We start from the raw sequence: 25,513 nt of genomic DNA on the forward strand, positions 1-25,513 counted from the left end.
AGATAGTAAAAGAACTTTCAAATTGAACAGCTGCTGTCAACGGCCATTCTAAGCTGAATGTGCGTGCTCTTGTCAGATCGCAGCAGCGATGCAGCTTAAGGCTTGGCAAGTACCAGCATGGGAGACTGGCTTGGAATCCCAAGTTCTGGTGACCTTTTTGAACCTGAAAATTGTGTTAGTTTCTATATGAGATAGTAGAAGAAGGTTCAAATTGAACAACTGCTGTCAATGGCCATTCTAAGCTGAATGTGCCTGCTCTTGTCAGATCGCAGCAGCAATGCAGCTTAAGGCTTGGCAAGTACCAGCATGGGAGACTGGCTGGGAATCCCAAGTTCTGTTGACCTTTTTGAACCTGAAAATTGTGTTAGTTTCTCTATGAGATAGTAAAAGAAGGTTCAAATTGATCAGCTGCTGTCAACGGCCATTCTAAGCTGAATGTGCGTACTCTTGTCAGATCGCAGCAGCGATGCAGCTTAAGGCTTGGCAAGTTCCAGCATGGGAGACTGGCTGGGAATCCCAAGTTCTGTTGACCTTTTTGAACTTGAAAATTGTTTTAGTTTCTCTATGAGATAGTAAAAGAAGGTTCAATTTGAAATGCTGCTGTCAACGGCCATTCTAAGCTGAATGTGCCTGCTCTTGTCAGATCGCAGCAGCGATGCAGCTTAAGGCTTGGCAAGTACCAGCATGGGAGACTGGCTGGGAATCCCAAGTTCTGGTGACTTTTTTGAACCTGAAAATTGTGTTAGTTTCTCTATGAGATAGTAGAAGAAGGTTCAAATTGAACAACTGCTGTCAACGGCCATTCTAAGCTGAATGTGTGTGCTCTTGTCAGATCGCAGCAGCGATGCAGCTTAAGGCTTTGCAAGTACCAGCATGGGAGACTGGCTGGGAATCCCAAGTTCTGTTGACCTTTTTGAACCTGAAAATTGTGTTAGTTTCTCTATGAGATAGTAAAAGAAGGTTCAAATTGAACAGCTGCTGTCAACGGCCATTCTAAGCTGAATGTGCCTGCTATCGTCAGATTGCAGCAGCAATGCAGCTTAAGGCTTGGCAAGTACCAGCATGGGAGACTGGCTGGGAATCCCAAGTTCTGTTGACCTTTTTGAACCTGAAAATGTGTTAGTTTCTCTATGAGATAGTAAAAGAAGGTTCAAATTGAACAGCTGCTGTCAATGGCCATTCTAAGCTGAATGTGCCTGCTCTTGCCAGATCGCAGCAGCAATGCAGCTTAAGGCTTGGCAAGTACCAGCATGGGAGACTGGCTGGGAATCCCAAGTTCCGTTGACCTTTTTGAACCTGAAAATTGTGTTAGTTTCTATATAAGATAGTAGAAGAAGGTTCAAATTGAACAACTGCTGTCAATGGCCATTCTAAGCTGAATGTGCCTGCTCTTGCCAGATCGCAGCAGCAATGCAGCTTAAGGCTTGGCAAGTACCAGCATGGGAGACTGGCTGGGAATCCCAAGTTCTGTTGCCCTTTTTGAACCTGAAAATTGTGTTAGTTTCTCTATGAGATAGTAAAAGAACTTTCAAATTGAACAGCTGCTGTCAACGGCCGTTCTAAGCTGAATGTGCGTACTCTTGTCAGATCGCAGCAGCGATGCAGCTTAAGGCTTGGCAAGTACCAGCATGGGAGACTGGCTTGGAATCCCAAGTTCTGGTGACCTTTTTGAACCTGAAAATTGTGTTAGTTTCTATATGAGATAGTAGAAGAAGGTTCAAATTGAACAACTGCTGTCAATGGCCATTCTAAGCTGAATGTGCCTGCTCTTGTCAGATCGCAGCAGCAATGCAGCTTAAGGCTTGGCAAGTTCCAGCATGGGAGACTGGCTGGGAATCCCAAGTTCTGTTGACCTTTTTGAACTTGAAAATTGTTTTAGTTTCTCTATGAGATAGTAAAAGAAGGTTCAATTTGAAACGCTGCTGTCAACGGCCATTCTAAGCTGAATGTGCCTGCTCTTGTCAGATCGCAGCAGCGATGCAGCTTAAGGCTTGGCAAGTACCAGCATGGGAGACTGGCTGGGAATCCCAAGTTCTGGTGACTTTTTTGAACCTGAAAATTGTGTTAGTTTCTCTATGAGATAGTAGAAGAAGGTTCAAATTGAACAACTGCTGTCAATGGCCATTCTAAGCTGAATGTGTGTGCTCTTGTCAGATCGCAGCAGCGATGCAGCTTAAGGCTTGGCAAGTACCAGCATGGGAGACTGGCTGGGAATCCCAAGTTCTGTTGACCTTTTTGAACCTGAAAATTGTGTTAGTTTCTCTATGAGATAGTAAAAGAAGGTTCAAATTGAACAGCTGCTGTCAATGGCCATTCTAAGCTGAATGTGCCTGCTCTCGTCAGATCGCAGCAGCAATGCAGCTTAAGGCTTGGCAAGTACCAGCATGGGAGACTGGCTGGGAATCCCAAGTTCCGTTGACCTTTTTGAACCTGAAAATTGTGTTAGTTTCTGTATGAGATAGTAAAAGAAGGTTCAAATTGAAAAGCTGCTGTCAACGGCAATTCTAAGCTGAATGTGCGTGCTCTTGTCAGATCGCAGCAGCGATGCAGCTTAAGGCTTGGCAAGTACCAGCATGGGAGACTGGCTGGGAATCCCAAGTTCTGGTGACCTTTTTGAACCTGAAATTTGTGTTAGTTTCTCTATGAGATAGTAGAAGAAGGTTCAAATTGAACAACTGCTGTCAACGGCCATTCTAAGCTGAATGTGTGTGCTCTTTTCAGATTGCAGCAGCAATGCAGCTTAAGGCTTGGCAAGTACCAGCATGGGAGACTGGCTGGGAATCCCAAGTTCTGTTGACCTTTTTGAACCTGAAAATTGTGTTAGTTTTTCTATGAGATAGTAAAAGAAGGTTCAAATTGAACAGCTGCTGTCAACGGCAATTCTAAGCTGAATGTGCCTGCTCTCGTCAGATTGCAGCAGCAATGCAGCTTAAGGCTTGGCAAGTACCAGCATGGGAGACTGGCTGGGAATCCCAAGTTCTGTTGACCTTTTTGAACCTGAAAATGTGTTAGTTTCTCTATGAGATAGGAAAAGAAGGTTCAAATTGAACAGCTGCTGTCAACGGCCATTCTAAGCTGAATTTGCCTGCTCTCGTCAGATCGCAGCAGCAATGCAACTTAAGGCTTGGCAAGTACCAGCATGGGAGACTGGCTGGGAATTCCAAGTTCCGTTGACCTTTTTGAACCTGAAAATTGTGTTAATTTCTCTATGAGATAGTAAAAGAAGGTTCAAATTGAAGAGCTGCTGTCAACGGCAATTCTAAGCTGAATGTGCCTGCTCTTGTCAGATTGCAGCAGCAATGCAGCTTAAGGCTTGGCAAGTACCAGCATGGGAGACTGGCTGGGAATCCCAAGTTCTGTTGACCTTTTTGAACCTGAAAATGTGTTAGTTTCTCTATGAGATAGTAAAAGAAGGTTCAAATTGAACAGCTGCTGTCAACGGCCATTCTAAGCTGAATGTGCGTGCTCTTGTCAGATTGCAGCAGCGATGCAGCTTAAGGCTTGGCAAGTACCAGCATGGGAGACTGGCTTGGAATCCCAAGTTCTGGTGACCTTTTTGAACCTGAAAATTGTGTTAGTTTCTCTATGAGATAGCAAAAGAAGGTTCAAATTGAACAGCTGCTGTCAACGGCCATTCTAAGCTGAATGTGCCTGCTCTTGTCAGATTGCAGCAGCAATGCAGCTTAAGGCTTGGCAAGTACCAGCATGGGAGACTGGCTTGGAATCCCAAGTTCTGGTGACCTTTTTGAACCTGAAAATTGTGTTAGTTTCTATATAAGATAGTAGAAGAAGGTTCAAATTGAACAACTGCTGTCAATGGCTATTCTAAGCTGAATGTGCCTGCTCTTGCCAGATCGCAGCAGCAATGCAGCTTAAGGCTTGGCAAGTACCAGCATGGGAGACTGGCTGGGAATCCCAAGTTCCGTTGCCCTTTTTGAACCTGAAAATTGTGTTAGTTTCTCTATGAGATAGTAAAAGAACTTTCAAATTGAACAGCTGCTGTCAACGGCCTTTCTAAGCTGAATGTGCGTGCTCTTGTCAGATCGCAGCAGCGATGCAGCTTAAGGCTTGGCAAGTACCAGCATGGGAGACTGGCTTGGAATCACAAGTTCTGGTGACCTTTTTGAACCTGAAAATTGTGTTAGTTTCTATATGAGATAGTAGAAGAAGGTTCAAATTGAACAACTGCTGTCAATGGCCATTCTAAGCTGAATGTGCCTGCTCTCGTCAGATCGCAGCAGCAATGCAGCTTAAGGCTTGGCAAGTACCAGCATGGGAGACTGGCTGGGAATCCCAAGTTCCGTTGACCTTTTTGAACCTGAAAATTGTGTTAGTTTCTCTATGAGATAGTAAAAGAAGGTTCAAATTGAACAGCTGCTGTCAATGGCCATTCTAAGCTGAATGTGCGTGCTCTTGTCAGATCGCAGCAGAAATGCAGCATAAGGCTTGGCAAGTACCAGCATGGGAGACTGGCTGGGAATCCAAAGTTCTGGTGACTTTTTTGAACCTGAAAATTGTGTTAGTTTCTCTATGAGATAGTAGAAGAAGGTTCAAATTGAACAACTGCTGTCAACGGCCATTCTAAGCTGAATGTGTGTGCTCTTGTCAGATCGCAGCAGCGATGCAGCTTAAGGCTTGGCAAGTACCAGCATGGGAGTCTGGCTGGGAATCCCAAGTTCTGTTGAGCTTTTTGAACCTGAAAATTGTGTTAGTTTCTCTATGAGATAGTAAAAGAAGGTTCAAATTGAACAGCTGCTGTCAATGGCCATTCTAAGCTGAATGTGCCTGCTCTCGTCAGATCGCAGCAGCAATGCAGCTTAAGGCTTGGCAAGTACCAGCATGGGAGACTGGCTGGGAATCCCAAGTTCCGTTGACCTTTTTGAACCTGAAAATTGTGTTAGTTTCTGTATGAGATAGTAAAAGAAGGTTCAAATTGAAAAGCTACTGTCAACGGCAATTCTAAGCTGAATGTGCGTGCTCTTGTCAGATCGCAGCAGCGATGCAGCTTAAGGCTTGGCAAGTACCAGCATGGGAGACTGGCTGGGAATCCCAAGTTCTGTTGACCTTTTTGAACCTGAAAATTGTGTTAGTTTCTCTATGAGATAGTAAAAGAAGGTTCAAATTGAACCGCTGCTGTCAACGGCAATTCTAAGCTGAATGTTCCTGCTCTCGTCAGATCGCAGCAGCAATGCAGCTTAAGGCTTGGCAAGTACCAGCATGGGAGACTGGCTGGGAATCCCAAGTTCTGTTGACCTTTTTGAACCTGAAAATGTGTTAGTTTCTCTATGAGATAGTAAAAGAAGGTTCAAATTGAACAGCTGCTGTCAACGGCCATTCTAAGCTGAATGTGCGTGCTCTTGTCAGATCGCAGCAGCGATGCAGCTTAAGGCTTGGCAAGTACCAGCATGGGACACTGGCTTGGAATCCCAAGTTCTGGTGACCTTTTTGAACCTGAAAATTGTGTTAGTTTCTCTATGAGATAGCAAAAGAAGGTTCAAATTGAACAGCTGCTGTCAATGGCCATTCTAAGCTGAATGTGCCTGCTCTCGTCCGATCGCAGCAGCAATGCAGCTTAAGGCTTGGCAAGTACCAGCATTGGAGACTGGCTGGGAATCCCAAGTTCCGTTGCCCTTTTTGAACCTGAAAATTGTGTTAGTTTCTCTATGAGATAGTAAAAGAAGGTTCAAATTGAACAGCTGCTGTCAACGGCCATTCTAAGCTGAATGTGCGTGCTCTTGTGAGATCGCAGCAGCGATGCAGCTTAAGGCTTGGCAAGTACCAGCATGGGAGACTGGCTTGGAATCCCAAGTTCTGGTGACCTTTTTGAACCTGAAAATTGTGTTAGTTTCTCTATGAGATAGCAAAAGAAGGTTCAAATTAAACAGCTGCTGTCAACGGCCATTCTAAGCTGAATGTTCCTGCTCTTGTCAGATTGCAGCAGCAATGCAGCTTAAGGCTTGGCAAGTACCAGCATGGGAGACTGGCTTGGAATCCCAAATTCTGGTGACCTTTTTGAACCTTAAAATTGTGTTAGTTTCTATATAAGATAGTAGAAGAAGGTTCAAATTGAACAACTGCTGTCAAGGGCCATTCTAAGCTGAATGTGCCTGCTCTTGCCAGATCGCAGCAGCAATGCAGCTTAAGGCTTGGCAAGTACCAGCATGGGAGACTGGCTGGGAATCCCAAGTTCCGATGACCTTTTTGAACCTGAAAATTGTGTTAGTTTCTCTATGAGATAGTAAAAGAAGGTTCAAATTGAACAGCTGCTGTCAACGGCCATTCTAAGCTGAATGTGCCTGCTCTCGTCAGATCGCAGCAGCAATGCAGCTTAAGGCTTGGCAAGTACCAGCATGGGAGACTGGCTTGGAATCCCAAGTTCTGGTGACCTTTTTGAACCTGAAAATTGTGTTATTTTCTATATAAGATAGTAGAAGAAGGTTCAAATTGAACAACTGCTGTCAATGGCCATTCTAAGCTGAATGTGCCTGCTCTTGCCAGATCGCAGCAGCAATGCAGCTTAAGGCTTGGCAAGTACCAGCATGGGAGACTGGCTGGGAATCCCAAGTTCTGTTGCCCTTTTTGAACCTGAAAATTGTGTTAGTTTCTCTATGAGATAGTAAAAGAAGGTTCAAATTGAACAGCTGCTGTCAACGGCCTTTCTAAGCTGAATGTGCGTGCTCTTGTCAGATCGCAGCAGCGATGCAGCTTAAGGCTTGGCAAGTACCAGCATGGGAGACTGGCTTGGAATCACAAGTTCTGGTGACCTTTTTGAACCTGAAAATTGTGTTAGTTTCTATATGAGATAGTAGAAGAAGGTTCAAATTGAACAACTGCTGTCAATGGCCATTCTAAGCTGAATGTGCCTGCTCTCGTCAGATCGCAGCAGCAATGCAGCTTAAGGCTTGGCAAGTACCAGCATGGGAGACTGGCTGGGAATCCCAAGTTCCGTTGACCTTTTTGAACCTGAAAATTGTGTTAGTTTCTCTATGAGATAGTAAAAGAAGGTTCAAATTGAACAGCTGCTGTCAATGGCCATTCTAAGCTGAATGTGCGTGCTCTTGTCAGATCGCAGCAGAAATGCAGCATAAGGCTTGGCAAGTACCAGCATGGGAGACTGGCTGGGAATCCAAAGTTCTGGTGACTTTTTTGAACCTGAAAATTGTGTTAGTTTCTCTATGAGATAGTAGAAGAAGGTTCAAATTGAACAACTGCTGTCAACGGCCATTCTAAGCTGAATGTGTGTGCTCTTGTCAGATCGCAGCAGCGATGCAGCTTAAGGCTTGGCAAGTACCAGCATGGGAGTCTGGCTGGGAATCCCAAGTTCTGTTGAGCTTTTTGAACCTGAAAATTGTGTTAGTTTCTCTATGAGATAGTAAAAGAAGGTTCAAATTGAACAGCTGCTGTCAATGGCCATTCTAAGCTGAATGTGCCTGCTCTCGTCAGATCGCAGCAGCAATGCAGCTTAAGGCTTGGCAAGTACCAGCATGGGAGACTGGCTGGGAATCCCAAGTTCCGTTGACCTTTTTGAACCTGAAAATTGTGTTAGTTTCTGTATGAGATAGTAAAAGAAGGTTCAAATTGAAAAGCTACTGTCAACGGCAATTCTAAGCTGAATGTGCGTGCTCTTGTCAGATCGCAGCAGCGATGCAGCTTAAGGCTTGGCAAGTACCAGCATGGGAGACTGGCTGGGAATCCCAAGTTCTGTTGACCTTTTTGAACCTGAAAATTGTGTTAGTTTCTCTATGAGATAGTAAAAGAAGGTTCAAATTGAACCGCTGCTGTCAACGGCAATTCTAAGCTGAATGTTCCTGCTCTCGTCAGATCGCAGCAGCAATGCAGCTTAAGGCTTGGCAAGTACCAGCATGGGAGACTGGCTGGGAATCCCAAGTTCTGTTGACCTTTTTGAACCTGAAAATGTGTTAGTTTCTCTATGAGATAGTAAAAGAAGGTTCAAATTGAACAGCTGCTGTCAACGGCCATTCTAAGCTGAATGTGCGTGCTCTTGTCAGATCGCAGCAGCGATGCAGCTTAAGGCTTGGCAAGTACCAGCATGGGACACTGGCTTGGAATCCCAAGTTCTGGTGACCTTTTTGAACCTGAAAATTGTGTTAGTTTCTCTATGAGATAGCAAAAGAAGGTTCAAATTGAACAGCTGCTGTCAATGGCCATTCTAAGCTGAATGTGCCTGCTCTCGTCCGATCGCAGCAGCAATGCAGCTTAAGGCTTGGCAAGTACCAGCATTGGAGACTGGCTGGGAATCCCAAGTTCCGTTGCCCTTTTTGAACCTGAAAATTGTGTTAGTTTCTCTATGAGATAGTAAAAGAAGGTTCAAATTGAACAGCTGCTGTCAACGGCCATTCTAAGCTGAATGTGCGTGCTCTTGTGAGATCGCAGCAGCGATGCAGCTTAAGGCTTGGCAAGTACCAGCATGGGAGACTGGCTTGGAATCCCAAGTTCTGGTGACCTTTTTGAACCTGAAAATTGTGTTAGTTTCTCTATGAGATAGCAAAAGAAGGTTCAAATTAAACAGCTGCTGTCAACGGCCATTCTAAGCTGAATGTTCCTGCTCTTGTCAGATTGCAGCAGCAATGCAGCTTAAGGCTTGGCAAGTACCAGCATGGGAGACTGGCTTGGAATCCCAAATTCTGGTGACCTTTTTGAACCTTAAAATTGTGTTAGTTTCTATATAAGATAGTAGAAGAAGGTTCAAATTGAACAACTGCTGTCAAGGGCCATTCTAAGCTGAATGTGCCTGCTCTTGCCAGATCGCAGCAGCAATGCAGCTTAAGGCTTGGCAAGTACCAGCATGGGAGACTGGCTGGGAATCCCAAGTTCCGATGACCTTTTTGAACCTGAAAATTGTGTTAGTTTCTCTATGAGATAGTAAAAGAAGGTTCAAATTGAACAGCTGCTGTCAACGGCCATTCTAAGCTGAATGTGCCTGCTCTCGTCAGATCGCAGCAGCAATGCAGCTTAAGGCTTGGCAAGTACCAGCATGGGAGACTGGCTTGGAATCCCAAGTTCTGGTGACCTTTTTGAACCTGAAAATTGTGTTATTTTCTATATAAGATAGTAGAAGAAGGTTCAAATTGAACAACTGCTGTCAATGGCCATTCTAAGCTGAATGTGCCTGCTCTTGCCAGATCGCAGCAGCAATGCAGCTTAAGGCTTGGCAAGTACCAGCATGGGAGACTGGCTGGGAATCCCAAGTTCTGTTGCCCTTTTTGAACCTGAAAATTGTGTTAGTTTCTCTATGAGATAGTAAAAGAACTTTCAAATTGAACAGCTGCTGTCAACGGCCATTCTAAGCTGAATGTGCGTGCTCTTGTCAGATCGCAGCAGCGATGCAGCTTAAGGCTTGGCAAGTACCAGCATGGGAGACTGGCTTGGAATCCCAAGTTCTGGTGACCTTTTTGAACCTGAAAATTGTGTTAGTTTCTATATAAGATAGTAGAAGAAGGTTCAAATTGAACAACTGCTGTCAATGGCCATTCTAAGCTGAATGTGCCTGCTCTTGTCAGATCGCAGCAGCAATGCAGCTTAAGGCTTGGCAAGTACCAGCATGGGAGACTGGCTGGGAATCCCAAGTTCTGTTGACCTTTTTGAACCTGAAAATTGTGTTAGTTTCTCTATGAGATAGTAAAAGAAGGTTCAAATTGAACAGCTGCTGTCAACAGCCATTCTAAGCTGAATGTGCGTACTCTTGTCAGATCGCAGCAGCGATGCAGCTTAAGGCTTGGCAAGTTCCAGCATGGGAGACTGGCTGGGAATCCCAAGTTCTGTTGACCTTTTTGAACTTGAAAATTGTTTTAGTTTCTCTATGAGATAGTAAAAGAAGGTTCAATTTGAAATGCTGCTGTCAACGGCCATTCTAAGCTGAATGTGCCTGCTCTTGTCAGATCGCAGCAGCGATGCAGCTTAAGGCTTGGCAAGTACCAGCATGGGAGACTGGCTGGGAATCCCAAGTTCTGGTGACTTTTTTGAACCTGAAAATTGTGTTAGTTTCTCTATGAGATAGTAGAAGAAGGTTCAAATTGAACAACTGCTGTCAACGGCCATTCTAAGCTGAATGTGTGTGCTCTTGTCAGATCGCAGCAGCGATGCAGCTTAAGGCTTTGCAAGTACCAGCATGGGAGACTGGCTGGGAATCCCAAGTTCTGTTGACCTTTTTGAACCTGAAAATTGTGTTAGTTTCTCTATGAGATAGTAAAAGAAGGTTCAAATTGAACAGCTGCTGTCAACGGCCATTCTAAGCTGAATGTGCCTGCTCTCGTCAGATTGCAGCAGCAATGCAGCTTAAGGCTTGGCAAGTACCAGCATGGGAGACTGGCTGGGAATCCCAAGTTCTGTTGACCTTTTTGAACCTGAAAATGTGTTAGTTTCTCTATGAGATAGTAAAAGAAGGTTCAAATTGAACAGCTGCTGTCAATGGCCATTCTAAGCTGAATGTGCCTGCTCTTGCCAGATCGCAGCAGCAATGCAGCTTAAGGCTTGGCAAGTACCAGCATGGGAGACTGGCTGGGAATCCCAAGTTCCGTTGACCTTTTTGAACCTGAAAATTGTGTTAGTTTCTATATAAGATAGTAGAAGAAGGTTCAAATTGAACAACTGCTGTCAATGGCCATTCTAAGCTGAATGTGCCTGCTCTTGCCAGATCGCAGCAGCAATGCAGCTTAAGGCTTGGCAAGTACCAGCATGGGAGACTGGCTGGGAATCCCAAGTTCCGTTGACCTTTTTGAACCTGAAAATTGTGTTAGTTTCTCTATGAGATAGTAAAAGAAGGTTCAAATTGAACAGCTGCTGTCAACGGCCATTCTAAGCTGAATGTGCCTGCTCTCGTCAGATCGCAGCAGCAATGCAGCTTAAGGCTTGGCAAGTACCAGCATGGGAGACTGGCTTGGAATCCCAAGTTCTGGTGACCTTTTTGAACCTGAAAATTGTGTTATTTTCTATATAAGATAGTAGAAGAAGGTTCAAATTGAAGAACTGCTGTCAATGGCCATTCTAAGCTGAATGTGCCTGCTCTTGCCAGATCGCAGCAGCAATGCAGCTTAAGGCTTGGCAAGTACCAGCATGGGAGACTGGCTGGGAATCCCAAGTTCTGTTGCCCTTTTTGAACCTGAAAATTGTGTTAGTTTCTCTATGAGATAGTAAAAGAACTTTCAAATTGAACAGCTGCTGTCAACGGCCATTCTAAGCTGAATGTGCGTGCTCTTGTCAGATCGCAGCAGCGATGCAGCTTAAGGCTTGGCAAGTACCAGCATGGGAGACTGGCTTGGAATCCCAAGTTCTGGTGACCTTTTTGAACCTGAAAATTGTGTTAGTTTCTATATGAGATAGTAGAAGAAGGTTCAAATTGAACAACTGCTGTCAATGGCCATTCTAAGCTGAATGTGCCTGCTCTTGTCAGATCGCAGCAGCAATGCAGCTTTAGGCTTGGCAAGTACCAGCATGGGAGACTGGCTGGGAATCCCAAGTTCTGTTGACCTTTTTGAACCTGAAAATTGTGTTAGTTTCTCTATGAGATAGTAAAAGAAGGTTCAAATTGAACAGCTGCTGTCAACGGCCATTCTAAGCTGAATGTGCGTGCTCTTGTCAGATCGCAGCAGCGATGCAGCTTAAGGCTTGGCAAGTTCCAGCATGGGAGACTGGCTGGGAATCCCAAGTTCTGTTGACCTTTTTGAACTTGAAAATTGTTTTAGTTTCTCTATGAGATAGTAAAAGAAGGTTCAATTTGAAACGCTGCTGTCAACGGCCATTCTAAGCTGAATGTGCCTGCTCTTGTCAGATCGCAGCAGCGATGCAGCTTAAGGCTTGGCAAGTACCAGCATGGGAGACTGGCTGGGAATCCCAAGTTCTGGTGACTTTTTTGAACCTGAAAATTGTGTTAGTTTCTCTATGAGATAGTAGAAGAAGGTTCAAATTGAACAACTGCTGTCAACGGCCATTCTAAGCTGAATGTGTGTGCTCTTGTCAGATCGCAGCAGCGATGCAGCTTAAGGCTTGGCAAGTACCAGCATGGGAGACTGGCTGGGAATCCCAAGTTCTGTTGACCTTTTTGAACCTGAAAATTGTGTTAGTTTCTCTATGAGATAGTAAAAGAAGGTTCAAATTGAACAGCTGCTGTCAATGGCCATTCTAAGCTGAATGTGCCTGCTCTCGTCAGATCGCAGCAGCAATGCAGCTTAAGGCTTGGCAAGTACCAGCATGGGAGACTGGCTGGGAATCCCAAGTTCCGTTGACCTTTTTGAACCTGAAAATTGTGTTAGTTTCTGTATGAGATAGTAAAAGAAGGTTCAAATTGAAAAGCTGCTGTCAACGGCAATTCTAAGCTGAATGTGCGTGCTCTTGTCAGATCGCAGCAGCGATGCAGCTTAAGGCTTGGCAAGTACCAGCATGGGAGACTGGCTGGGAATCCCAAGTTCTGGTGACCTTTTTGAACCTGAAAATTGTGTTAGTTTCTCTATGAGATAGTAGAAGAAGGTTCAAATTGAACAACTGCTGTCAACGGCCATTCTAAGCTGAATGTGTGTGCTCTTTTCAGATTGCAGCAGCAATGCAGCTTAAGGCTTGGCAAGTACCAGCATGGGAGACTGGCTGGGAATCCCAAGTTCTGTTGACCTTTTTGAACCTGAAAATTGTGTTAGTTTCTCTATGAGATAGTAAAAGAAGGTTCAAATTGAACAGTTGCTGTCAACGGCAATTCTAAGCTGAATGTGCCTGCTCTCGTCAGATTGCAGCAGCAATGCAGCTTAAGGCTTGGCAAGTACCAGCATGGGAGACTGGCTGGGAATCCCAAGTTCTGTTGACCTTTTTGAACCTGAAAATGTGTTAGTTTCTCTATGAGATAGTAAAAGAAGGTTCAAATTGAACAGCTGCTGTCAACGGCCATTCTAAGCTGAATTTGCCTGCTCTCGTCAGATCGCAGCAGCAATGCAACTTAAGGCTTGGCAAGTACCAGCATGGGAGACTGGCTGGGAATTCCAAGTTCCGTTGACCTTTTTGAACCTGAAAATTGTGTTAATTTCTCTATGAGATAGTAAAAGAAGGTTCAAATTGAAGAGCTGCTGTCAACGGCAATTCTAAGCTGAATGTGCCTGCTCTTGTCAGACTGCAGCAGCAATGCAGCTTAAGGCTTGGCAAGTACCAGCATGGGAGACTGGCTGGGAATCCCAAGTTCTGTTGACCATTTTGAACCTGAAAATGTGTTAGTTTCTCTATGAGATAGTAAAAGAAGGTTCAAATTGAACAGCTGCTGTCAACGGCCATTCTAAGCTGAATTTGCCTGCTCTCATCAGATCGCAGCAGCAATGCAACTTAAGGCTTGGCAAGTACCAGCATGGGAGACTGGCTGGGAATTCCAAGTTCCGTTGACCTTTTTGAACCTGAAAATGTGTTAGTTTCTCTATGAGATAGTAAAAGAAGGTTCAAATTGAACAGCTGCTGTCAACGGCCATTCTAAGCTGAATGTGCCTGCTCTCGTCAGATCGCAGAAGCAATGCAGCTTAAGGCTTGGCAAGTACCAGCATGGGAGACTGGCTGGGAATCCCAAGTTCCGTTGACCTTTTTGAACCTAATAATTGTGTTAGTTTCTCTATGAGATAGTAAAAGAAGGTTCAAATTGAACAGCAGCTGTCAACGGCCATTCTAAGCTGAATGTGCCTGCTCTCGTCAGATCGCAGCAGCAATGCAGCTTAAGGCTTGGCAAGTACCAGCATGGGAGACTGGCTGGGAATCCCAAGTTCTGTTGACCTTTTTGAACCTGAAAATGTGTTAGTTTCTCTATGAGATAGTAAAAGAAGGTTCAAATTGAACAGCTGCTGTCAACGGCCATTCTAAGCTGAATGTGCGTGCTCTTGTCAGATCGCAGCAGCGATGCAGCTTAAGGCTTGGCAAGTACCAGCATGGGAGACTGGCTTGGAATCCCAAGTTCTGGTGACCTTTTTGAACCTGAAAATTGTGTTAGTTTCTCTATGAGATAGCAAAAGAAGGTTCAAATTGAACAGCTGCTGTCAACGGCCATTCTAAGCTGAATGTGCCTGCTCTTGTCAGATTGCAGCAGCAATGCAGCTTAAGGCTTGGCAAGTACCAGCATGGGAGACTGGCTTGGAATCCCAAGTTCTGGTGACCTTTTTGAACCTGAAAATTGTGTTAGTTTCTATATAAGATAGTAGAAGAAGGTTCAAATTGAACAACTGCTGTCAATGGCCATTCTAAGCTGAATGTGCCTGCTCTTGCCAGATCGCAGCAGCAATGCAGCTTAAGGCTTGGCAAGTACCAGCATGGGAGACTGGCTGGGAATCTCAAGTTCCGTTGCCCTTTTTGAACCTGAAAATTGTGTTAGTTTCTCTATGAGATAGTAAAAGAACTTTCAAATTGAACAGCTGCTGTCAACGGCCATTCTAAGCTGAATGTGCGTGCTCTTGTCAGATCGCAGCAGCGATGCAGCTTAAGGCTTGGCAAGTACCAGCATGGGAGACTGGCTTGGAATCACAAGTTCTGGTGACCTTTTTGAACCTGAAAATTGTGTTAGTTTCTATATGAGATAGTAGAAGAAGGTTCAAATTGAACAACTGCTGTCAATGGCCATTCTAAGCTGAATGTGCCTGCTCTCGTCAGATCGCAGCAGCAATGCAGCTTAAGGCTTGGCAAGTACCAGCATGGGAGACTGGCTGGGAATCCCAAGTTCCGTTGACCTTTTTGAACCTGAAAATTGTGTTAGTTTCTCTATGAGATAGTAAAAGAAGGTTCAAATTGAACAGCTGCTGTCAATGGCCATTCTAAGCTGAATGTGCGTGCTCTTGTCAGATCGCAGCAGAAATGCAGCTTAAGGCTTGGCAAGTACCAGCATGGGAGACTGGCTGGAAATCCCAAGTTCCGTTGACCTTTTTGAACCTGAAAATTGTGTTAGTTTCTGTATGAGATAGTAAAAGAAGGTTCAAATTGAAAAGCTACTGTCAACGGCAATTCTAATCTGAATGTGCGTGCACTTGTCAGATCGCAGCAGCGATGCAGCTTAAGGCTTGGCAAGTACCAGCATGGGAGACTGGCTGGGAATCCCAAGTTCTGTTGACCTTTTTGAACCTGAAAATTGTGTTAGTTTCTCTATGAGATAGTAAAAGAAGGTTCAAATTGAACAGCTGCTGTCAACGGCAATTCTAAGCTGAATGTGCCTGCTCTCGTCAGATCGCAGCAGCAATGCAGCTTAAGGCTTGGCAAGTACCAGCATGGGAGACTGGCTGGGAATCCCAAGTTCTGTTGACCTTTTTGAACCTGAAAATGTGTTAGTTTCTCTATGAGATAGTAAAAGAAGGTTCAAATTGAACAGCTGCTGTCAACGGCCATTCTAAGCTGAATGTGCGTGCTCTTGTCAGATCGCAGCAGCGATGCAGCTTAAGGCTTGGCAAGTACCAGCATGGGAGACTGGCTTGGAATCCCAAGTTCTGGTGACCTTTTTGAACCTGAAAATTGTGTTAGTTTCTCTATGAGATAGCAAAAGAAGGTTCAAATTGAACAGCTGCTGTCAACGGCCATTCTAAGCTGAATGTGTCTGCTCTTGTCAGATTGCAGCAGCAATGCAGCTTAAGGCTTGGCAAGTACCAGCATGGGAGACTGGCTTGGAATCCCAAGTTCTGGTGACCTTTTTGAACCTGAAAATTGTGTTAGTTTCTATATAAGATAGTAGAAGAAGGTTCAAATTGAACAACTGCTGTCAATGGCCATTCTAAGCTGAATGTGCCTGCTCTTGCCAGATCGCAGCAGCAATGCAGCTTAAGGCTTGGCAAGTACCAGCATGGGAGACTGGCTGGGAATCCCAAGTTCCGTTGCCCTTTTTGAACCTGAAAATTGTGTTAGTTTCTCTATGAGATAGTAAAAGAACTTTCAAATTGAACAGCTGCTGTCAACGGCCATTCTAAGCTGAATGTGCGTGCTCTTGTCAGATCGCAGCAGCGATGCAGCTTAAGGCTTGGCAAGTACCAGCATGGGAGACTGGCTTGGAATCCCCAGTTCTGTTGACCTTTTTGAACCTGAAAATTGTGTTAGTTTCTATATGAGATAGTAAAAGAAGTATCAAATTGAACAGCTGCTGTCAATGGCCATTCTAAGCTGAATGTGCGTGCTCTTGTCAGATCGCAGCAGAAATGCAGCTTAAGGCTTGGCAAGTACCAGCATGGGAGACTGGCTGGGAATCCAAAGTTCTGGTGACTTTTTTGAACCTGAAAATTGTGTTAGTTTCTCTATGAGATAGTAGAAGAAGGTTCAAATTGAACAACTGCTGTCAACGGCCATTCTAAGCTGAATGTGTGTGCTCTTGTCAGATCGCAGCAGCGATGCAGCTTAAGGCTTGGCAAGTACCAGCATGGGAGACTGGCTGGGAATCCCAAGTTCTGTTGAGCTTTTTGAACCTGAAAATTGTGTTAGTTTCTCTATGAGATAGTAAAAGAAGGTTCAAATTGAACAGCTGCTGTCAACGGCCATTCTAAGCTGAATTTGCCTGCTCTCGTCAGATCGCAGCAGCAATGCAACTTAAGGCTTGGCAAGTACCAGCATGGGAGACTGGCTTGGAATTCCAAGTTCCGTTGACCTTTTTGAACCTGAAAATGTGTTAGTTTCTCTATGAGATAGTAAAAGAAGGTTCAAATTGAACAGCTGCTGTCAACGGCCATTCTAAGCTGAATGTGCCTGCTCTCGTCAGATCGCAGCAGCAATGCAGCTTAAGGCTTGGCAAGTACCAGCATGGGAGACTGGCTGGGAATCCCAAGTTCCGTTGTCCTTTTTGAACCTGAAAATTGTGTTAGTTTCTCTATGAGATAGTAAAAGAAGGTTCAAATTGAACAGCTGCTGTCAACGGCCATTCTAAGCTGAATGTGCCTGCTCTCGTCAGATCGCAGCAGCAATGCAGCTTAAGGCTTGGCAAGTACCAGCATGGGAGACTGGCTGGGAATCCCAAGTTCTGTTGACCTTTTTGAACCTGAAAATGTGTTAGTTTCTCTATGAGATAGTAAAAGAAGGTTCAAATTGAACAGCTGCTGTCAACGGCCATTCTAAGCTGAATGTGCGTGCTCTTGTCAGATCGCAGCAGCGATGCAGCTTAAGGCTTGGCAAGTACCAGCATGGGAGACTGGCTTGGAATCCCAAGTTCTGGTGACCTTTTTGAACCTGAAAATTGTGTTAGTTTCTCTATGAGATAGCAAAAGAAGGTTCAAATTGAACAGCTGCTGTCAACGGCCATTCTAAGCTGTATGTGCCTGCTCTTGTCAGATTGCAGCAGCAATGCAGCTTAAGGCTTGGCAAGTACCAGCATGGGAGACTGGCTTGGAATCCCAAGTTCTGGTGACCTTTTTGAACCTGAAAATTGTGTTAGTTTCTATATAAGATAGTAGAAGAAGGTTCAAATTGAACAACTGCTGTCAATGGCCGTTCTAAGCTGAATGTGCCTGCTCTCGCCAGATCGCAGCAGCAATGCAGCTTAAGGCTTGGCAAGTACCAGCATGGGAGACTGGCTGGGAATCCCAAGTTCCGTTGCCCTTTTTGAACCTGAAAATTGTGTTAGTTTCTCTATGAGATAGTAAAAGAAGGTTCAAATTGAACAGCTGCTGTCAACGGCAATTCTAAGCTGAATGTGCGTGCTCTTGTCAGATCGCAGCAGCGATGCAGCTTTAGGCTTGGCAAGTTCCAGCATGGGAGACTGGCTGGGAATCCCAAGTTCTGTTGACGTTTTTGAACTTGAAAATTGTTTTAGTTTCTCTATGAGATAGTAAAAGAAGGTTCAATTTGAAATGCTGCTGTCAACGGCCATTCTAAGCTGAATGTGCCTGCTCTTGTCAGATCGCAGCAGCAATGCAGCTTAAGGCTTGGCAAGTACCAGCATGGGAGACTGGCTGGGAATCCCAAGTTCTGGTGACTTTTTTGAACCTGAAAATTGTGTTAGTTTCTCTATGAGATAGTAAAAGAAGGTTCAAATTGAACAGCTGCTGTCAACAGCCATTCTAAGCTGAATGTGCCTGCTCTCGTCAGATCGCAGCAGCAATGCAGCTTAAGGCTTGGCAAGTACCAGCATGGGAGACTGGCTGGGAATCCCAAGTTCCATTGACCTTTTTGAACCTGAAAATTGTGTTAGTTTCTCTATGAGATAGTAAAAGAAGGTTCAAATTGAACAGCTGCTGTCAACGGCCATTCTAATCTGAATGTGCCTGCTCTCGTCAGATCGCAGCAGCAATGCAGCTTAAGGCTTGGCAAGTACCAGCATGGGAGACTGGCTGGGAATCCCAAGTTCTGTTGACCTTTTTGAACCTGAAAATTGTGTTAGTTTCTCTATGAGATAGTAGAAGAAGGTTCAAATTGAACAACTGCTGTCAACGGCCATTCTAAGCTGAATGTGTGTGCTCTTTTCAGATCGCAGCAGCGATGCAGCTTAAGGCTTGGCACGTACCAGCATGGGAGACTGGCTGGGAATCCCAAGTTCTGTTGACCTTTTTGAACCTGAAAATTGTGTTAGTTTCTCTATGAGATAGTAAAAGAAGGTTCAAATTGAACAGCTGCTGTCAACGGCAATTCTAAGCTGAATGTGCCTGCTCTCGTCAGATTGCAGCAGCAATGCAGCTTAAGGCTTGGCAAGTACCAGCATGGGAGACTGGCTGGGAATTCCAAGTTCCGTTGACCTTTTTGAACCTCAAAATGTGTTAGTTTCTCTATGAGATAGTAAAAGAAGGTTCAAATTGAACAGCTGCTGTCAACGGCCATTCTAAGCTGAATGTGCCTGCTCTCGTCAGATCGCAGCAGCAATGCAGTTTAAGGCTTGGCAAGTACCAGCATGGGAGACTGGCTTGGAATCCCAAGTTCCGTTGACCTTTTTGAACCTGAAAATTGTGTTAGTTTCTCTATGAGATAGTAAAAGAAGGATCAAATTGAACAGCTGCTGTCAACGGCCATTCTAAGCTGAATGTGCCTGCTCTCGTCAGATCGCAGCAGCAATGCAGCTTAAGGCTTGGCAAGTACCAGCATGGGAGACTGGCTGGGAATCCCAAGTTCTGTTGACCTTTTTGAACCTGAAAATGTGTTAGTTTCTCTATGAGATAGTAAAAGAAGGTTCAAATTGAACAGCTGCTGTCAACGGCCATTCTAAGCTGAATGTGCGTGCTCTTGTCAGATCGCAGCAGCGAAGCAGCTTAAGGCTTGGCAAGTACCAGCATGGGAGACTGGCTTGGAATCCCAAGTTCTGGTGACCTTTTTGAACCTGAAAATTGTGTTAGTTTCTCTATGAGATAGCAAAAGAAGGTTCAAATTGAACAGCTGCTGTCAACGGCCATTCTAAGCTGAATGTGCCTGCTCTTGTCAGGTTGCAGCAGCAATGCAGCTTAAGGCTTGGCAAGTACCAGCATGGGAGACTGGCTTGGAATCCCAAGTTCTGGTGACCTTTTTGAACCTGAAAATTGTGTTAGTTTCTATATAAGATAGTAGAAGAAGGTTCAAATTGAACCACTGCTGTCAACGGCCATTCTAAGCTGCATGTGCCTGCTCTCGCCAGATCGCAGCAGCAATGCAGCATAAGGCTTGGCAAGTACCAGCATGGGAGACTGGCTTGGAATCCCAAGTTCCGTTGCCCTTTTTGAACCTGAAAATTGTGTTAGTTTCTCTATGAGATAGTAAAAGAAGGTTCAAATTGAACAGCTGCTGTCAACGGCCATTCTAAGCTGAATGTGCGTGCTCTTGTCAGATCGCAGCAGCGATGCAGCTTAAGGCTTGGCAAGTACCAGCATGGGAGACTGGCTTGGAATCCCAAGTTCTGGTGACCTTTTTGAACCTGAAAATTGTGTTAGTTTCTCTATGAGATAGCAAAAGAAGGTTCAAATTGAACAGCTGCTGTCAACGGCCATTCTAAGCTGAATGTGCCTGCTCTTGTCAGGTTGCAGCAGCAATGCAGCTTAAGGCTTGGCAAGTACCAGCATGGGAGACTGGCTTGGAATCCCAAGTTCTGGTGACCTTTTTGAACCTGAAAATTGTGTTAGTTTCTATATAAGATAGTAGAAGAAGGTTCAAATTGAACAACTGCTGTCAATGGCCATTCTAAGCTGAATGTGCCTGCTCTCGCCAGATCGCAGCAGCAATGCAGCTTAAGGCTTGGCAAGTACCAGCATGGGAGACTGGCTGGGAATCCCAAGTTCCGTTGCCCTTTTTGAACCTGAAAATTGTGTTAGTTTCTCTATGAGATAGTAAAAGAAGGTTCAAATTGAACAGCTGCTGTCAACAGCCATTCTAAGCTGAATGTGCGTGCTCTTGTCAGATCGCAGCAGCGATGCAGCTTAAGGCTTGGCAAGTACCAGCATGGGAGACTGGCTTGGAATCCCAAGTTCTGGTGACCTTTTTGAACCTGAAAATTGTGTTAGTTTCTCTATGAGATAGCAAAAGAAGGTTCAAATTGAACAGCTGCTGTCAACGGCCATTCTAAGCTGAATGTGCCTGCTCTTGTCAGATTGCAGCAGCAATGCAGCTTAAGGCTTGGCAAGTACCAGCATGGGAGACTGGCTTGAATCCCAAGTTCTGGTGACCTTTTTGAACCTGAAAATTGTGTTAGTTTCTATATAAGATAGTAGAAGAAGGTTCAAATTGAACAACTGCTGTCAATGGCCATTCTAAGCTGAATGTGCCTGCTCTCGCCAGATCGCAGCAGCAATGCAGCTTAAGGCTTGGCAAGTACCAGCATGGGAGACTGGCTGGGAATCCCAAGTTCCGTTGCCCTTTTTGAACCTGAAAATTGTGTTAGTTTCTCTATGAGATAGTAAAAGAAGGTTCAAATTGAACAGCTGCTGTCAACGGCCATTCTAAGCTGAATGTGCGTGCTCTTGTCAGATCGCAGCAGCGATGCAGCTTAAGGCGTGGCAAGTTCCAGCATGGGAGACTGGCTGGGAATCCCAAGTTCTGTTGACGTTTTTGAACTTGAAAATTGTTTTGGTTTCTCTATGAGATAGTAAAAGAAGGTTCAATTTGAAATGCTGCTGTCAATGGCCATTCTAAGCTGAATGTGCCTGCTCTTGTCAGATCGCAGCAGCAATGCAGCTTAAGGCTTGGCAAGTACCAGCATGGGAGACTGGCTGGGAATCCCAAGTTCTGGTGACTTTTTTGAACCTGAAAATTGTGTTAGTTTCTCTATGAGATAGTAAAAGAAGGTTCAAATTGAACAGCTGCTGTCAACGGCCATTCTAAGCTGAATGTGCCTGCTCTCGTCAGATCGCAGCAGCAATGCAGCTTAAGGCTTGGGAAGTACCAGCATGGGAGACTGGCTGGGAATCCCAAGTTCCGTTGACCTTTTTGAACCTGAAAATTGTGTTAGTTTCTCTATGAGATAGTAAAAGAAGGTTCAAATTGGACAGCTGCTGTCAACGGCCATTCTAAGCTGAATGTGCCTGCTCTCGTCAGATCGCAGCAGCAATGCAGCTTAAGGCTTGGCAAGTACCAGCATGGGAGACTGGCTGGGAATCCCAAGTTCTGTTGACCTTTTTGAACCTGAAAATGTGTTAGTTTCTCTATGAGATAGTAAAAGAAGGTTCAAATTGAAGAGCTGCTGTCAACGGCCATTCTAAGCTGAATGTGCGTGCTCTTGTCAGATCGCAGCAGCGATGCAGCTTAAGGCTTGGCAAGTACCAGCATGGGAGACTGGCTGGGAATCCCAAGTTCCGTTGACCTTTTTGAACCTGAAAATTGTGTTAGTTTCTGTATGAGATAGTAAAAGAAGGTTCAAATTGAAAAGCTGCTGTCAACGGCAATTCTAAGCTGAATGTGCGTGCTCTTCTCAGATCGCAGCAGCGATGCAGCTTAAGGCTTGGCAAGTACCAGCATGGGAGACTGGCTGGGAATTCCAAGTTCTGGTGACCTTTTTGAACCTGAAAATTGTGTTAGTTTCTCTATGAGATAGTAGAAGAAGGTTCAAATTGAACAACTGCTGTCAACGGCCATTCTAAGCTGAATGTGTGTGCTCTTTTCAGATCGCAGCAGCGATGCAGCTTAAGGCTTGGCAAGTACCAGCATGGGAGACTGGCTGGGAATCCCAAGTTCTGTTGACCTTTTTGAACCTGAAAATTGTGTTAGTTTCTCTATGAGATAGTAAAAGAAGGTTCAAATTGAACAGCTGCTGTCAACGGCAATTCTAAGCTGAATGTGCCTGCTCTCGTCAGATTGCAGCAGCAATGCAGTTTAAGGCTTGGCAAGTACCAGCATGGGAGACTGGCTGGGAATCCCAAGTTCCGTTGACCTTTTTGAACCTGAAAATTGTGTTAGTTTCTCTATGAGATAGTAAAAGAAGGTTCAAATTGAACATTTGCTGTCAACGGCCATTCTAAGCTGAATGTGCCTGCTCTCGTCAGATCGCAGCAGCAATGCAGCTTAAGGCTTGGCAAGTACCAGCATGGGAGACTGGCTGGGAATCCCAAGTTCTGTTGACCTTTTTGAACCTGAAAATGTGTTAGTTTCTCTATGAGATAGTAAAAGAAGGTTCAAATTGAACAGCTGCTGTCAACGGCCATTCTAAGCTGAATGTGCGTGCTCTTGTCAGATCGCAGCAGCGATGCAGCTTAAGGCTTGGCAAGTACCAGCATGGGAGACTGGCTTGGAATCCCAAGTTCTAGTGACCTTTTTGAACCTGAAAATTGTGTTAGTTTCTCTATGAGATAGCAAAAGAAGGTTCAAATTGAACAGCTGCTGTCAACGGCCATTCTAAGCTGAATGTGCCTGCTCTTGTCAGATTGCAGCAGCAATGCAGCTTAAGGCTTGGCAAGTACCAGCATGGGAGACTGGCTTGGAATCCCAAGTTCTGGTGACCTTTTTGAACCTGAAAATTGTGTTAGTTTCTATATAAGATAGTAGAAGAAGGTTCAAATTGAACAACTGCTGTCAACGGCCATTCTAAGCTGAATGTGCCTGCTCTCGCCAGATCGCAGCAGCAATGCAGCATAAGGCTTGGCAAGTACCAGCATGGGAGACTGGCTGGGAATCCCAAGTTCCGTTGCCCTTTTTGAACCTGAAAATTGTGTTAGTTTCTCTATGAGATAGTAAAAGAAGGTTCAAATTGAACAGCTGCTGTCAACGGCCATTCTATGCTGAATGTGCGTGCTCTTGTCAGATCGCAGCAGCGATGCAGCTTAAGGCTTGGCAAGTACCAGCATGGGAGACTGGCTTGGAATCCCAAGTTCTGGTGACCTTTTTGAACCTGAAAATTGTGTTAGTTTCTCTATGAGATAGTAAAAGAAGGTTCAAATTGAACAGCTGCTGTCAACGGCCATTCTAAGCTGAATGTGCCTGCTCTTGTCAGATTGCAGCAGCAATGCAGCTTAAGGCTTGGCAAGTACCAGCATGGGAGACTGGCTTGGAATCCCAAGTTCTGGTGACCTTTTTGAACCTGAAAATTGTGTTAGTTTCTATATAAGATAGTAGAAGAAGGTTCAAATTGAACAACTGCTGTCAATGGCCATTCTAAGCTGAATGTGCCTGCTCTCGCCAGATCGCAGCAGCAATGCAGCTTAAGGCTTGGCAAGTACCAGCATGGGAGACTGGCTGGGAATCCCAAGTTCCGTTGCCCTTTTTGAACCTGAAAATTGTGTTAGTTTCTCTATGAGATAGTAAAAGAAGGTTCAAATTGAACAGCTGCTGTCAACAGCCATTCTAAGCTGAATGTGCGTGCTCTTGTCAGATCGCAGCAGCGATGCAGCTTAAGGCTTGGCAAGTACCAGCATGGGAGACTGGCTTGGAATCCCAAGTTCTGGTGACCTTTTTGAACCTGAAAATTGTGTTAGTTTCTCTATGAGATAGCAAAAGAAGGTTCAAATTGAACAGCTGCTGTCAACGGCCATTCTAAGCTGAATGTGCCTGCTCTTGTCAGATTGCAGCAGCAATGCAGCTTAAGGCTTGGCAAGTACCAGCATGGGAGACTGGCTTGGAATCCCAAGTTCTGGTGACCTTTTTGAACCTGAAAATTGTGTTAGTTTCTATATAAGATAGTAGAAGAAGGTTCAAATTGAACAACTGCTGTCAATGGCCATTCTAAGCTGAATGTGCCTGCTCTCGCCAGATCGCAGCAGCAATGCAGCTTAAGGCTTGGCAAGTACCAGCATGGGAGACTGGCTGGGAATCCCAAGTTCCGTTGCCCTTTTTGAACCTGAAAATTGTGTTAGTTTCTCTATGAGATAGTAAAAGAAGGTTCAAATTGAACAGCTGCTGTCAACGGCCATTCTAAGCTGAATGTGCGTGCTCTTGTCAGATCGCAGCAGCGATGCAGCTTAAGGCGTGGCAAGTTCCAGCATGGGAGACTGGCTGGGAATCCCAAGTTCTGTTGACGTTTTTGAACTTGAAAATTGTTTTGGTTTCTCTATGAGATAGTAAAAGAAGGTTCAATTTGAAATGCTGCTGTCAATGGCCATTCTAAGCTGAATGTGCCTGCTCTTGTCAGATCGCAGCAGCAATGCAGCTTAAGGCTTGGCAAGTACCAGCATGGGAGACTGGCTGGGAATCCCAAGTTCTGGTGACTTTTTTGAACCTGAAAATTGTGTTAGTTTCTCTATGAGATAGTAAAAGAAGGTTCAAATTGAACAGCTGCTGTCAACGGCCATTCTAAGCTGAATGTGCCTGCTCTCGTCAGATCGCAGCAGCAATGCAGCTTAAGGCTTGGGAAGTACCAGCATGGGAGACTGGCTGGGAATCCCAAGTTCCGTTGACCTTTTTGAACCTGAAAATTGTGTTAGTTTCTCTATGAGATAGTAAAAGAAGGTTCAAATTGGACAGCTGCTGTCAACGGCCATTCTAAGCTGAATGTGCCTGCTCTCGTCAGATCGCAGCAGCAATGCAGCTTAAGGCTTGGCAAGTACCAGCATGGGAGACTGGCTGGGAATCCCAAGTTCTGTTGACCTTTTTGAACCTGAAAATGTGTTAGTTTCTCTATGAGATAGTAAAAGAAGGTTCAAATTGAAGAGCTGCTGTCAACGGCCATTCTAAGCTGAATGTGCGTGCTCTTGTCAGATCGCAGCAGCGATGCAGCTTAAGGCTTGGCAAGTACCAGCATGGGAGACTGGCTGGGAATCCCAAGTTCCGTTGACCTTTTTGAACCTGAAAATTGTGTTAGTTTCTGTATGAGATAGTAAAAGAAGGTTCAAATTGAAAAGCTGCTGTCAACGGCAATTCTAAGCTGAATGTGCGTGCTCTTCTCAGATCGCAGCAGCGATGCAGCTTAAGGCTTGGCAAGTACCAGCATGGGAGACTGGCTGGGAATTCCAAGTTCTGGTGACCTTTTTGAACCTGAAAATTGTGTTAGTTTCTCTATGAGATAGTAGAAGAAGGTTCAAATTGAACAACTGCTGTCAACGGCCATTCTAAGCTGAATGTGTGTGCTCTTTTCAGATCGCAGCAGCGATGCAGCTTAAGGCTTGGCAAGTACCAGCATGGGAGACTGGCTGGGAATCCCAAGTTCTGTTGACCTTTTTGAACCTGAAAATTGTGTTAGTTTCTCTATGAGATAGTAAAAGAAGGT

General features: G+C 44.8%; 21 pseudogenes; all 21 read left to right on the forward strand.

The window, feature by feature from the left end:
• Nucleotides 1-11,369: 11,369 nt before the first annotated feature.
• LOC140093904 (5S ribosomal RNA) lies at nt 11,370-11,488 on the forward strand (annotated as a pseudogene).
• A 1,204-nt stretch (nt 11,489-12,692) lies between these two features.
• Nucleotides 12,693-12,811, forward strand: LOC140094872 (5S ribosomal RNA; annotated as a pseudogene).
• A 446-nt stretch (nt 12,812-13,257) lies between these two features.
• LOC140090327 (5S ribosomal RNA) lies at nt 13,258-13,376 on the forward strand (annotated as a pseudogene).
• Nucleotides 13,377-13,445: 69 nt separating this feature from the next.
• LOC140098240 (5S ribosomal RNA) lies at nt 13,446-13,563 on the forward strand (annotated as a pseudogene).
• Nucleotides 13,564-13,634: 71 nt separating this feature from the next.
• On the forward strand, nt 13,635-13,753 carry LOC140079187 (5S ribosomal RNA; annotated as a pseudogene).
• A 1,392-nt stretch (nt 13,754-15,145) lies between these two features.
• Nucleotides 15,146-15,264, forward strand: LOC140085496 (5S ribosomal RNA; annotated as a pseudogene).
• A 1,203-nt stretch (nt 15,265-16,467) lies between these two features.
• LOC140098191 (5S ribosomal RNA) lies at nt 16,468-16,586 on the forward strand (annotated as a pseudogene).
• A 69-nt stretch (nt 16,587-16,655) lies between these two features.
• On the forward strand, nt 16,656-16,774 carry LOC140083429 (5S ribosomal RNA; annotated as a pseudogene).
• Nucleotides 16,775-16,844: 70 nt separating this feature from the next.
• On the forward strand, nt 16,845-16,963 carry LOC140079188 (5S ribosomal RNA; annotated as a pseudogene).
• Nucleotides 16,964-18,166: 1,203 nt separating this feature from the next.
• LOC140089121 (5S ribosomal RNA) lies at nt 18,167-18,285 on the forward strand (annotated as a pseudogene).
• A 259-nt stretch (nt 18,286-18,544) lies between these two features.
• LOC140092138 (5S ribosomal RNA) lies at nt 18,545-18,663 on the forward strand (annotated as a pseudogene).
• Nucleotides 18,664-18,732: 69 nt separating this feature from the next.
• On the forward strand, nt 18,733-18,851 carry LOC140091283 (5S ribosomal RNA; annotated as a pseudogene).
• Nucleotides 18,852-18,921: 70 nt separating this feature from the next.
• LOC140079189 (5S ribosomal RNA) lies at nt 18,922-19,040 on the forward strand (annotated as a pseudogene).
• Nucleotides 19,041-21,187: 2,147 nt separating this feature from the next.
• On the forward strand, nt 21,188-21,306 carry LOC140083485 (5S ribosomal RNA; annotated as a pseudogene).
• A 70-nt stretch (nt 21,307-21,376) lies between these two features.
• Nucleotides 21,377-21,495, forward strand: LOC140079191 (5S ribosomal RNA; annotated as a pseudogene).
• Nucleotides 21,496-21,564: 69 nt separating this feature from the next.
• LOC140095907 (5S ribosomal RNA) lies at nt 21,565-21,683 on the forward strand (annotated as a pseudogene).
• Nucleotides 21,684-22,131: 448 nt separating this feature from the next.
• On the forward strand, nt 22,132-22,250 carry LOC140096459 (5S ribosomal RNA; annotated as a pseudogene).
• A 70-nt stretch (nt 22,251-22,320) lies between these two features.
• On the forward strand, nt 22,321-22,439 carry LOC140079192 (5S ribosomal RNA; annotated as a pseudogene).
• Nucleotides 22,440-24,587: 2,148 nt separating this feature from the next.
• Nucleotides 24,588-24,706, forward strand: LOC140083600 (5S ribosomal RNA; annotated as a pseudogene).
• Nucleotides 24,707-24,776: 70 nt separating this feature from the next.
• LOC140079193 (5S ribosomal RNA) lies at nt 24,777-24,895 on the forward strand (annotated as a pseudogene).
• Nucleotides 24,896-24,964: 69 nt separating this feature from the next.
• On the forward strand, nt 24,965-25,083 carry LOC140095908 (5S ribosomal RNA; annotated as a pseudogene).
• The last annotated feature ends 430 nt before the right edge of the window (nt 25,084-25,513 follow it).

This window comes from Engystomops pustulosus, chromosome 9, assembly GCF_040894005.1.
Source record: "Engystomops pustulosus chromosome 9, aEngPut4.maternal, whole genome shotgun sequence".
In the NCBI taxonomy this organism is placed as follows: domain Eukaryota; kingdom Metazoa; phylum Chordata; class Amphibia; order Anura; family Leptodactylidae; genus Engystomops; species Engystomops pustulosus.